This window comes from Pelodiscus sinensis, chromosome 2, assembly GCF_049634645.1.
Source record: "Pelodiscus sinensis isolate JC-2024 chromosome 2, ASM4963464v1, whole genome shotgun sequence".
Taxonomy (NCBI): domain Eukaryota; kingdom Metazoa; phylum Chordata; order Testudines; family Trionychidae; genus Pelodiscus; species Pelodiscus sinensis.
Genome location: NC_134712.1, coordinates 156,846,924 through 156,857,258, shown reverse-complemented (window position 1 = coordinate 156,857,258; position 10,335 = coordinate 156,846,924). Strand labels below are relative to the sequence as shown.

Below are 10,335 nucleotides of genomic sequence, written 5' to 3'. Positions count from 1 at the left end.
GGGGATTGTTCTGGCTCTGTCTCTGAACAAACAAGCTGTGTGCAGAAGAGGTCCTGCAAAGACAGAGAGCTGAAAGAGGAGGACAAGAAGAAGTCCTGCAGCGACAGAACCAGACTCAGACTGGCCAAGCAGTGCAGACCCTGTGTTGAGCAGCAGACTGGCAGTGCTCAGAAAGCCAAAAGGAACAGAGAAACAACACAAGGAGCTGGAACTGGCCAAGCAGCACAGCCTGCAGCCGGATGTGGTGAGCTACTGGGACCTGCAAAGTGTGGGGAAAGGCTCTGGACTGGGAGAGGGGTCTGGCCACTTAGAGACTGAGGCTGTGTGGTCACTGCCAGTGCAAGTGTGTCCAGCCTGCAGCCCCTTGCAGCACTTCCAGGGCTTCTAAGGAAGAGACTATGAACTGTCCTTACACTCTGCAGACTGCTGTGTTGATGTCCCTGTGCTACAGAGCAGGGCTGTGTGTTCTCATTTAACCATTCTCATTGTTTCTTATTCTATTCTCTTTAATCAGTTGATGTTTAATAAATTGTATTTGCTTTGAACCTTATGAAGTGATCACTGGGCCAAGAAGGCCTGCAGTGTAAAGAGAGCACCTCGGAGTGGGGACACCCTAACTCCTGCCCCTAGTGATTACAAGGTCAGGGATTAAGCCCCAGGAAACCTGGGCCCAGCCTTGTTGGGGTTTCAAGGGCTCTGCTACTCAGGAGAGTGGAGGGGGAGCCCTCAGGATCAGGGAGCCGTGGGGTAAAGGAAGTGGGAGCGGGGACTCAGATCCTTTCGCTGGTTCATTTCACCGGGGTGTATAGAAGCCAGGAAAGTTCCCCACAAGAGCGGGACCATTCCCCCGCTTACATGTGCTTCTTCCTCTTTCCTCTTCTTTTGAAAGAACTCCCTCTTCCCCGTCCACACACACCTTTTTTCGAAAGAGCTCTTTCGGAAAAAGGCTTCTTCCTCGTAGAAAGAGGTTTACCAATGTCAGAAAAACCCCTCTGTTCTTTCGATTTTCTTTTGAAAGAACACGATTGCAGTGTGGATGTAATTCAAGTTCTTTTCAGAAAAATGGCCATTTTTCCAAAAAAACTCTTTAGTGTAGACATAGCCTAAGAGGTCTTATCATCTTATCAAGCCAAATTCTGTGATTATACCTAGTGCAATCTTGCTGGGCCAGAGTGGGGTTTTCAAAAAAGCTGTAGTCATGGAATGACTCATTGCTGCACAAAGATGCACAATTGTCCCTTCTTCCCCCCTCCCTTACTCCAAAGAGCAAACATTTTGCTACTGGCTAACGTCCCCCTGCCTGCAGTCACTCAACTGCACTTGTCAGCTTTGGCTTCTTCCGCTCCCTGAAGCGAGTACTGACTTACTCCTGTGCATCCAGACCAAAGTTTGGGCATACCATACAGCACACTGTGCGTTTACACTTCGTTACATCAGTGGGTGGCTATGTTGTCCAAGGAACAATCAAGCACACTGACTTTAAAGAGATTGCAAAGGGATTGTGGGAAGCATTGAGGTCTAGGGTAGTGAATTTAGCATCAGGAGACCTGCATTTGATTATCAGCTCATTCACTGACCTGCTGTGTGATCTTAGTGGTGTTATTTTAAGTGGGATTTTCAAAATCACTTAAGTAGAGTGCAAGTCCCATTTGGCTTTCAATGGAACTTGTACAACTAAGTGATTTAGGTAGTTTTGAGTACTGCACCTTTCATCCCTTTTATTTCTCTCCTTTGTTAAAGCACTTTGAGCGCTATTATTATTAAAGCAAGCAAGATTTGGCACTTCGTGATTATTGAAAATTTTATTAAAAACATATAACTAAAATCAGTGGAGATTCACAAATATAAATGAAGCAGTCTAAATGTTAAAGGTGAACTAAAATACTTTTTATCTGCCAACTCTTCAGATCCAAGATCTGTGTTTCCTCTTCAAAAACTGATGATATCACAAATTCCTGAACACTGCAGACATCTTCTAACATCACATTAGGTGTAAAGAAGTAACGGGGAAAGAAAGAATCCTAAATTCAGGTCTTGGCAGGTAAGTAAGGGACAGACTACTTTTCAAGTATTTTATTTGGAAAAGCTTTTATTTATAATATAAATTCTGTATGAACTCCCCCCTCTTCCTGCTTTCCTTTTTGCATGCTACATTGCTCATGTGTCCTGTGTGTTTAATGATTTGGGACCTTAAAGAACATTTTTAAATTAAAAATAAAATTGTACTTTACCTTTAAATGATAGAAAATGCCAGTATTTTGGAATTTTTTAATATTAACATGTTGAACTGATTTATTTTCTCCATGCAAACTCAGGATAAAGGCCATTACCAGAAAGTCTCTTTTGTTTACAAATATTTAAATAACTTTGATAATTGTATTCCCTTATAAAATGTCTGTGAAATAATGTGTGTTTCATTTTGAGAGTTAATGGACCAGATCCCCAGATAATGCAAATGAGTGATTTTGATTTACACCAGCTTAGGGTCTAACCCATTTTACATAAACTTGAGCTTTTCACTGTGGGTAGTAGCTATCGTACAGAACTTTCTTGTATATGCAGCAGATGTGGAGTTTCATTTTATGAGATGTAACCTATATCAAGAATTGTCTAGTAACACCTCAACTGACAGTAGTGCAACAGTGGAATAACAGAAAAGAAATCTATCTAGGACATGTGTAAGTTTACTTGAAAGGAGGGGCAGATCCACAGCTGGTGTAAATTGCCATCACACTGACTCCAATGGATCTGTGGATGTGTCTTAGTATTTCTGAGGTGTGTGCTAGCCATAGATGCTTGGTACCTTATCCTGCTCTCATTTCAGTGAATGGGAATTGTGTCACTGACTCCAGTGGGTGCAGAATCAGACCTTTACTTAACAATTGGCTAACTGTATTTTTGTGGTGTCTATTTTTTGCATTCATTTTCTCTGTAGTGTCTGGGTGTGAGAGTAGGTGGGTGCATGTTTCATGCTCATTTTATAATATATACTTATAGAATTGCACCATTAATCCAACAACCTGCATCCTTCAAAATGTTAAAGAAGCAGTATTAGCAATTACAAATGCTAATATCCATTATATTTGACCTTTCTTAAGGAGTTTCTTTACCCCTATATTACAGGCATAGAATCTTCATGGACAATTAGCTCTTTGACTACCGTAAAAATTCATGCACCACTACTTACTGATCTAACTGCTGGAGGGCTACTTCCTCAGAGAATTGTTGTGGAGGATAAGCACATATCCTCAACTAAATAAAGGAAATGAGTGACTGCTTCCTTGATACTAGTGTTAAGGGGTCCAGTGCAATTCTCTTGAACTCAGTGGAAGCCTTTCTGTTGGGTTTAATGACAGTTTGATCAGACTTAAAAAGAAGTGCTTAATATCTTTACTTTTTTTTAAAGAATACATGAAAGACTGGTGGATAAAATACAGGCAAGTAAGAGTCACTTGGAGTTACAATATTAACTCTAAAGTATGCTTCTGTCAAACATGAGTTCAGATGCAGAGCATGGAGATGCACGAGGCAGCTTCCTTGACTTCTTGACCAATGCATACCTGTTTAAACATAAGAGGATCCCAAGAAATTAAAGATCAAATAAATATGCCCTTCTTGTTGTCTGTTCAGATCCCACAAGCGGGAACTTAAATTCCAGTCTCTTCCTAGGATTTATTTATTCATGTATTTATTTATTTATTTGTTTTTTTGTTTGTTTGTACTGCTGGGATGGGAATAGGGCCATTGGTATTAGCTTGACTGCAGCTACATAAATCTCTTGCCCTTGAGTTCAATTGGCCAGAGGACATAATTTGAACATAAAAGATAGTTAACTGAATTTTTTATTGCTTAAAATCAGTATAAGGCCTTCCATATGGAACCTTTTATTAGCTCAATAGAAACTGGTAAAACAGAAGAACTATATTTGTTAAAAAGTTATTTTGTAGAAGACACACTTAGCTGGCAGATATCTGAAAACAATATATCTGGCTACCTGAATTTGGTAGCCAGTCCTCTGATTAGCCAGTCAGATCACATATATGAATAGATACTTATTGTTTTGGCTTAGCAAAGGTGATTGATAATAGTTACCAATCCTTAACCACAGACAATGAGAATGCAGTTGTTTACATAGGGTATGTTTATACTACAGTGTTATTTCGAAATATCTAATTTCGAAATAGTTATTTTGAAATAATGCGTCTACATATAAAAGGCATTTCAAAATTGCTTTTTGCTATTTCAAAATAGTGCATCCACACTGAGTGGACTCTGAATCTCATTTAAGGCTGGCCAGAACCAGGTCAGGCAGAGCATCAGGTCAGGAGTGTCTTTGTGTGGCTGCTGCCTGAGGCTATCTGAGGCCTGTGCTTAAAGGGACCCCCCCCGGACAGCCAGTGTTCAGATTTCCCTGCTTGCTTGCCTACCTCGATGAGAGACAGCAAAGCATTTTGTCTCTGCGTTCTCTGGTTGCCCTCACTCGGGACACCACAGCACTTGGCAACATGGAGTCAGAGCTGCCCCTGGACACTCTGGTGCTTCTCTTGGACACGTTGCTGAGAGCCTGGCTGCACTTTCTGCAGGCTACCATCCAGGAGGTCCATCGGGGATCTGTCAGTATCCAGGAGGCCCTGCAGGAGAGCTTCCACCCTGAGTAGCACTAAGAGCCTCCCTGGTCTGCCCCACTGGGGGCTTGTGCCTCATTCCTCCCTCACATCCTTCCACTTACCCCTCCCTAACCCCCCTTCCTGATGTCAAATAAAATACACGTATTTTCATGACCACAAACTCTCTTTATTTAACAAAACTGGGGGGGGGGGGGGGGGAGAAGGAAACTCTTTAAGGGCTCTGGGGAGCAGGAGAGAGAGAGGGAGAGGAGTGTTTTTGCTTAAGGCCAGAGTGGCCACTGGGGTGCCCTGGGAAGGCTGGAGGCCTCCTATTTCAAAATAAGTGTCTATACAGCACTTCTTTCAAAATAGCAATTTCGAAATTGGCATTATTCCTCATGGAATGAGGTTTACCAATTTCAAAATAAGCCCTCCGCTATTTCAATTTAATTTCGAAATAACGGAATGTCTGTGTAGACGCTAGGATAGTTGTTTCGAAATAACTTTGCTGTGTAGACATCCCCATATTCATCCTGGTTTTTACACATGACTACAAAATTATTGGCAACTGAGAAGGTAAACAGTAGAGAATGTTATGATTTATCATGTCACTGCTTTCAGCCAATTATGAGACAAGATATGCTTATGTTTAGCAGATACTGATTTCTGTGTTAGGTGGAGATACAAATGCATTGATTTTAAAAGTTAATAGCTGGCATCTTGATCAATATTTATCTTGAAGGACAAAATGTCTTTATAGTCACCTATATGTATCATTCACATGTTCAATACTACAGTCAGTAAGGTCACTAGGACAGATTTCCACCCAACTAAAAAAAACTGCATTAGGATTTTTTTCCCCTTTAAAATGAACTTCCCTAGAGGATGAGGAAAGTAGAGGACCAGAAAAAGGATTATTGTTCTCCTTTGGGATAATATTTTTCACTGACATTAGCTGAGTCAGTCAGGATCCACTGATTTCAATATGCAGTACAGTGTATGAGCAGTTAATATTCCTCCAGACCTCAGCATTATTGGCTTATGCGAGGCTGAAACTAGAAGCTTAGTGGCTCATCATGTGGCTGTCTTTACTCAGCTATTGGTTAGGAATTTCTTCTTGTAGGAGTTCACTGACACAGAACTAACCATAAATTATATAAAGATAAACTAATTATAGAGTAATAGGACAATTGTGGTACACATTTCTTTTCATGATATTTATTCTCTGTCCCATAATAGCTGTAACACTGTGTTAATTATTTTTCCCTCTTCTTTATGGCTAATTTCCCTCTAATAACACCCATCTTCATCTTAGGTCTCCTGAGGCACATCACTGTGAAAAGGATACCCTGTGGGAGGGGCTAGTTTAGAGCAGCCACCAGCTCTTCTGAAACAGCTGCCTAGTTAATATTTGTTCCTGTAATGATAAACTCCATATTAAAAATATGTAATTCGTGTTACTTTGGTTTGGCATAGAAAATGCAGCATTTCAACACAGACCTCTGTCTGGGTTCTCAGATGAAGGCCATATCTAAATCTTGAAGATTCTTTTTTCTGCAAAACAACTCTAAGATAAGGTCTTTCTTTTCCATCCACGCCCTTTAACCTCTCATTTAGGCTTTCATCCTAATGTGTCTTGATTACTGCCACACAGGGCTGGCTCTAGACCAAATGGTGCCACAGGTGAGGAGAATCTTCTGTTTCCCTCCTCCATTTGTTAAATTTTTGAATACTTTATATCTTATTGCATTTCTAATCCATTTTACAACTTTGATGCACCATTTGCATTCATGATTTATGCCTGTCATATAAGACAATACATTTGCATGTTAGGATAGGTAAATCTGTATTTAATCATATGGTATCTAAGCAAATAAAAAATGTTTCCTTTTAGCTTATAGAAACTTTTTAATTTAAAGAATAACTGAAATGGAACTTCATGAAATTGAACTGTGTTCCAACAATAGGTGGACCACTAATAAACAGTGTTACAGGAGGTGACCTCCTTAGACTGTTACATTTTTCCACTTTTTGCCCCTGCAAACTGAATCATAGCATCAGAGAAATCAAAAGACTGGCCAATGGCATTTTCAAGTGATAAAATAGCAACTGATCTGTTTCAAGTTGTGCATAGTCAATTAAAATATGTTTTAATGTGTCACTGGTGACTGGAAATGTGAACTATTCACACATTAGGAAAAGTGTCCTTCAGCTCTGCATTATGAATGAATTGCAGAACTTGGTGCAGAGAGTCCTTCCCGTGTTACAAAATGTGATGGATGTTGTCCAGTTCCACACAGAGGTCTTTATCATTGATGTCCAAACATTTCCCATGTGACAGCAACTGGTGAAGGCCTGTACTGTACTGTTGTTCACCAGTGTCTTTTTCCTGCCTGCCAGCATCTTGCTTAGGTTATAGAAAATCACCCAGGTCTTTTTGTGATGCTTCATTTGTCTAAACCTTTCTTTGATGGACACTCAAAGTGTATCAATGAGCAAGCAAAAAGGTCTCTTTGAATTTTTCTTTCGAGCTCCCCATTGCCTCATTTCTGCCTTTGTAACCACACTGTTTCTTCTTCTGATTAAAACATGTTTTCTTGAAGACAGATTCATCTCCTAAGTTTTCTGCCATTTCTTTGGCAGTAATGATGGCATCTTCAAATCTGCTGACTCTGTAGGCCACAATAAAATTAAAGCAGCTTCTCATCAAAATAGTAGTGGCCATCTGTCCATCGACTTAATTTGCTTTCAATGTTTCTTTACAACAGGATATCATGCCAAAGAGACCAGAATTTGGAAGTTATCAATGTGGTTTGTTGGGCTTTGTGTGTTGTGTCCGATTCCGGCCTTAGCTTTGATCAACTCTGCCAGTTCTATCAGAGCAGTGTAAACCTGAGTCTCTTGGTACCTCACTGGCCTTACTCACTGAGGGTATGTCTACACTACAGCACTAATTCGAACTAACTTAATACGAATTAGTTAACTTGAACTAAGCTAATTCGAACTAGTGCATCTAGACCTAAAAACTAGTTTGAATTAGCATATTGCTAATTCGAACTAGCATGTCCACATTGAGTGGACCCTGAACCGAGGTTAAGGATGGCTGGAAGCAGTGCCGTCAGGGCATCAGATTAGGACTTAGAGCGTGGAGCTGCTGTCTCAGGCTAGCCGAGGGCTGTGCTTAAAGGGACCTTAGAAAAGACGAGACTGAGGGGGGATATGATAGAGGTCTATAAAATCATGAGTGGTGTGAAGAGGGTACATAAAGAAAAGTTCTTCATTAGTTCCCATAATAGGACTAGAGGACACCAAATGAAATGAATGGGTAGCAGACTTCAAACTAATAACAGAAAGTTCTTCACAAAGCAAAGAGTCAACCTGTGGAACTCCTTGCCGCAGGAGGCTGTGAAGACTAGAACTATAACACAGTTTAAAGAGAAGTTAGATAAAGTCATGGAGGTTGGGTCCATGGAGTGCTATTAGCCAGGGGGTAGAAATGGTGTCCCTGGCCTCTGTTTGTGGAAGGCTGAAGATGGATGGCACGAGAGAAATGGCTTGGTCATTGTCTTTGGTCCATCCCCTCCAGGGTACCTAGGGTGGGCCGTTGTCGGCAGACAGGCTACTGGGCTAGATGGACCTTTGGTCCGACCCAGTATGGCCGTTTTTATGTTTTTATGTTCTAAGCTCAGGGCTCAGGGTCGGGGGTCTCACTGGACCACCTTGATTTTCATGCAAACCTGCTCCTGGGTGGCCAGGCTGGCAGCTCTCCTGCCCTAGATGGCTACTTTCCTGTGCCTAGTGCGGAGGTCGTGGATGAGGTCTACGATGTCCACACTAGACCAGGCGGGCGCCCACCTTTTGCGGCCCCGGGCAGGCTCTTGGGAGCTGCCAGCCTGGTCCTGGGCTGAGGTGTGAGCGGAGGGCTGGGTGTCAGCGGGTGACTGGCTTGTGCTGTGCCAGGTGCAGGGTCTGTTAGTTCGAATTAACTTTGTACTGTAGACAAACCCTCAATGAGGCTTTCCTGAAGAGTCTGAGTTAGTGGCTTCACAATGAGATTAATAACATTTTCCATAAGACTCTTCCTCTTGACAGTTGATGTGACAAACAGGTTGTATTTCCTTTACAGTGCTCAGCAGAGAGGCTGCATACAAGAAAATGATGCTGCAGCTGACACAACCATGTTGAGGGAATGGCTGCCACATGGCATAACAAAAGCTTTTGGGTTCAACAGTAGGATCCTTGTCTGGATGCTACTTCCCTTCATGTTCACACCATTTTTGTAGACCAGGGGTGGGGAACTTTTTTGGGGGTCGGGGGCTACTGACCCATTGAAAAATCAGTCGGGGGCCAAACCCCTCTCTGACATGGCCCCGATTGAGAAGGAGACACTCCCCAAATTACCCTCCCATACCAGAGCCTGGGGGGCCCAGGCTAGTGGATTCTGTGTGCTCCAGCCCCACGGTGAGGCAGCGGGGGTGCTGGAGAGCCAGTGTGGGCTCTATGTTGCTGGTGGGAGCCCTGAGCTTCAGGGGCTGGATTCAGGCAAACTGGGGGCCGCATCTGGCTCCCAGGTCTTAGGTTCCCCACCCCTGTTGTAAATTATGTCAAAGCAGTCCTGATCTTTATTTTATGCTCATTCAAAACATTTATTAACCATCCACAGACTGGAAACAGAGGGTGCTCCTTTAGTTGGATACAGCCATTCATGTCAACAAATCTTACTGTAAATGACATATTTTCACAGTTTAATATTGGGAGTGCAGTCCATTACAGCCAGTCCCCGAGTTGTGAACGATCGAGTTACGGCCATTCGCAATTACAACCAAAGCTCCCATGGAGCGGTCGTAAAGGCGGTCCCCGAGTTACGAATGCAAGCCGTGCTTATGAACAGCACAGTCGCTATGTAACTCAATGGGGTCCGAGTTATGAACAAATCGAGTTACAGCCAAGTGTCTGGTCCGTAACTCGTTCGTAACTCGGGGAGAGGCTGTATTGGAGTGTACTATTTCACTTTGTTGAGTCGCATCAATATGTTATCAAGCACCTTTCTTGTCATAAGGTCAATCAATTTGTGATGAATTGTTTTGTTGCAGTAATAATCCATAGCTTCTTTTACGAACCTCTGGATGTAGATGCTCATACAGGACATCATCATAATTCCCAAGGAATTCTGCCACACTGAGGAAATATCATTATGTTCAGTAAATAACTTATCTGATGAGTCCCAGAAAGCCAAATATTTTTTGAGATCAGATCCTCAAGCATATTAATCCTGTGTTGGGTTTCTACATTAATAGTGTGTGTGTGTGTGTGTGTGTGTGTGTGTGTGTGTGTGTGTGTGTGTGTGTGTTTATGCATTTACTCACCTTTAAGCCTAGGCTTGACATCCATCCATTTGAAGTAGCTTTTAAAATGAACAGGTAACTTTTCATGTTACTTCTCAGCATCTCCTAAGCCAGTAGCTTCACTTGGATTTAGTTGGATTAGATCCTGCTTTGAGCAGAGGATTGGACTAGATAACCTCCTGAGGTCTCTTCCAACCCACAGTTTGGCATTTCTGACAAATATTTGGCAACAGCACCAGAATGTTTTCACAGGTGATTTCAAGTAAACTAGCCAGTACCAATTTAGTTACTTGCCATGACTTTGCACTGACTTTGAGAAGTGTTGTTTCTGCTCATTTAGTGGAAATGTTTTATATATATACACACAGAGAGAGAGAGAGAGA

General features: G+C 42.0%; 1 protein-coding gene across 1 annotated transcript in view; it reads left to right on the top strand.

Moving 5' to 3' along the window:
- The first annotated feature begins 1,998 nt into the window (after positions 1–1,998).
- The window catches only part of IKZF1 (IKAROS family zinc finger 1), a 128,843-nt gene continuing 120,506 nt past the window's right edge, over positions 1,999–10,335 (top strand). Inside the window, exon 1 of the mRNA XM_075921684.1 lies at positions 1,999–2,041. The gene's annotated coding sequence lies outside the window, so the exon portion shown is untranslated. The remainder of the gene's footprint in view (positions 2,042–10,335) is intronic.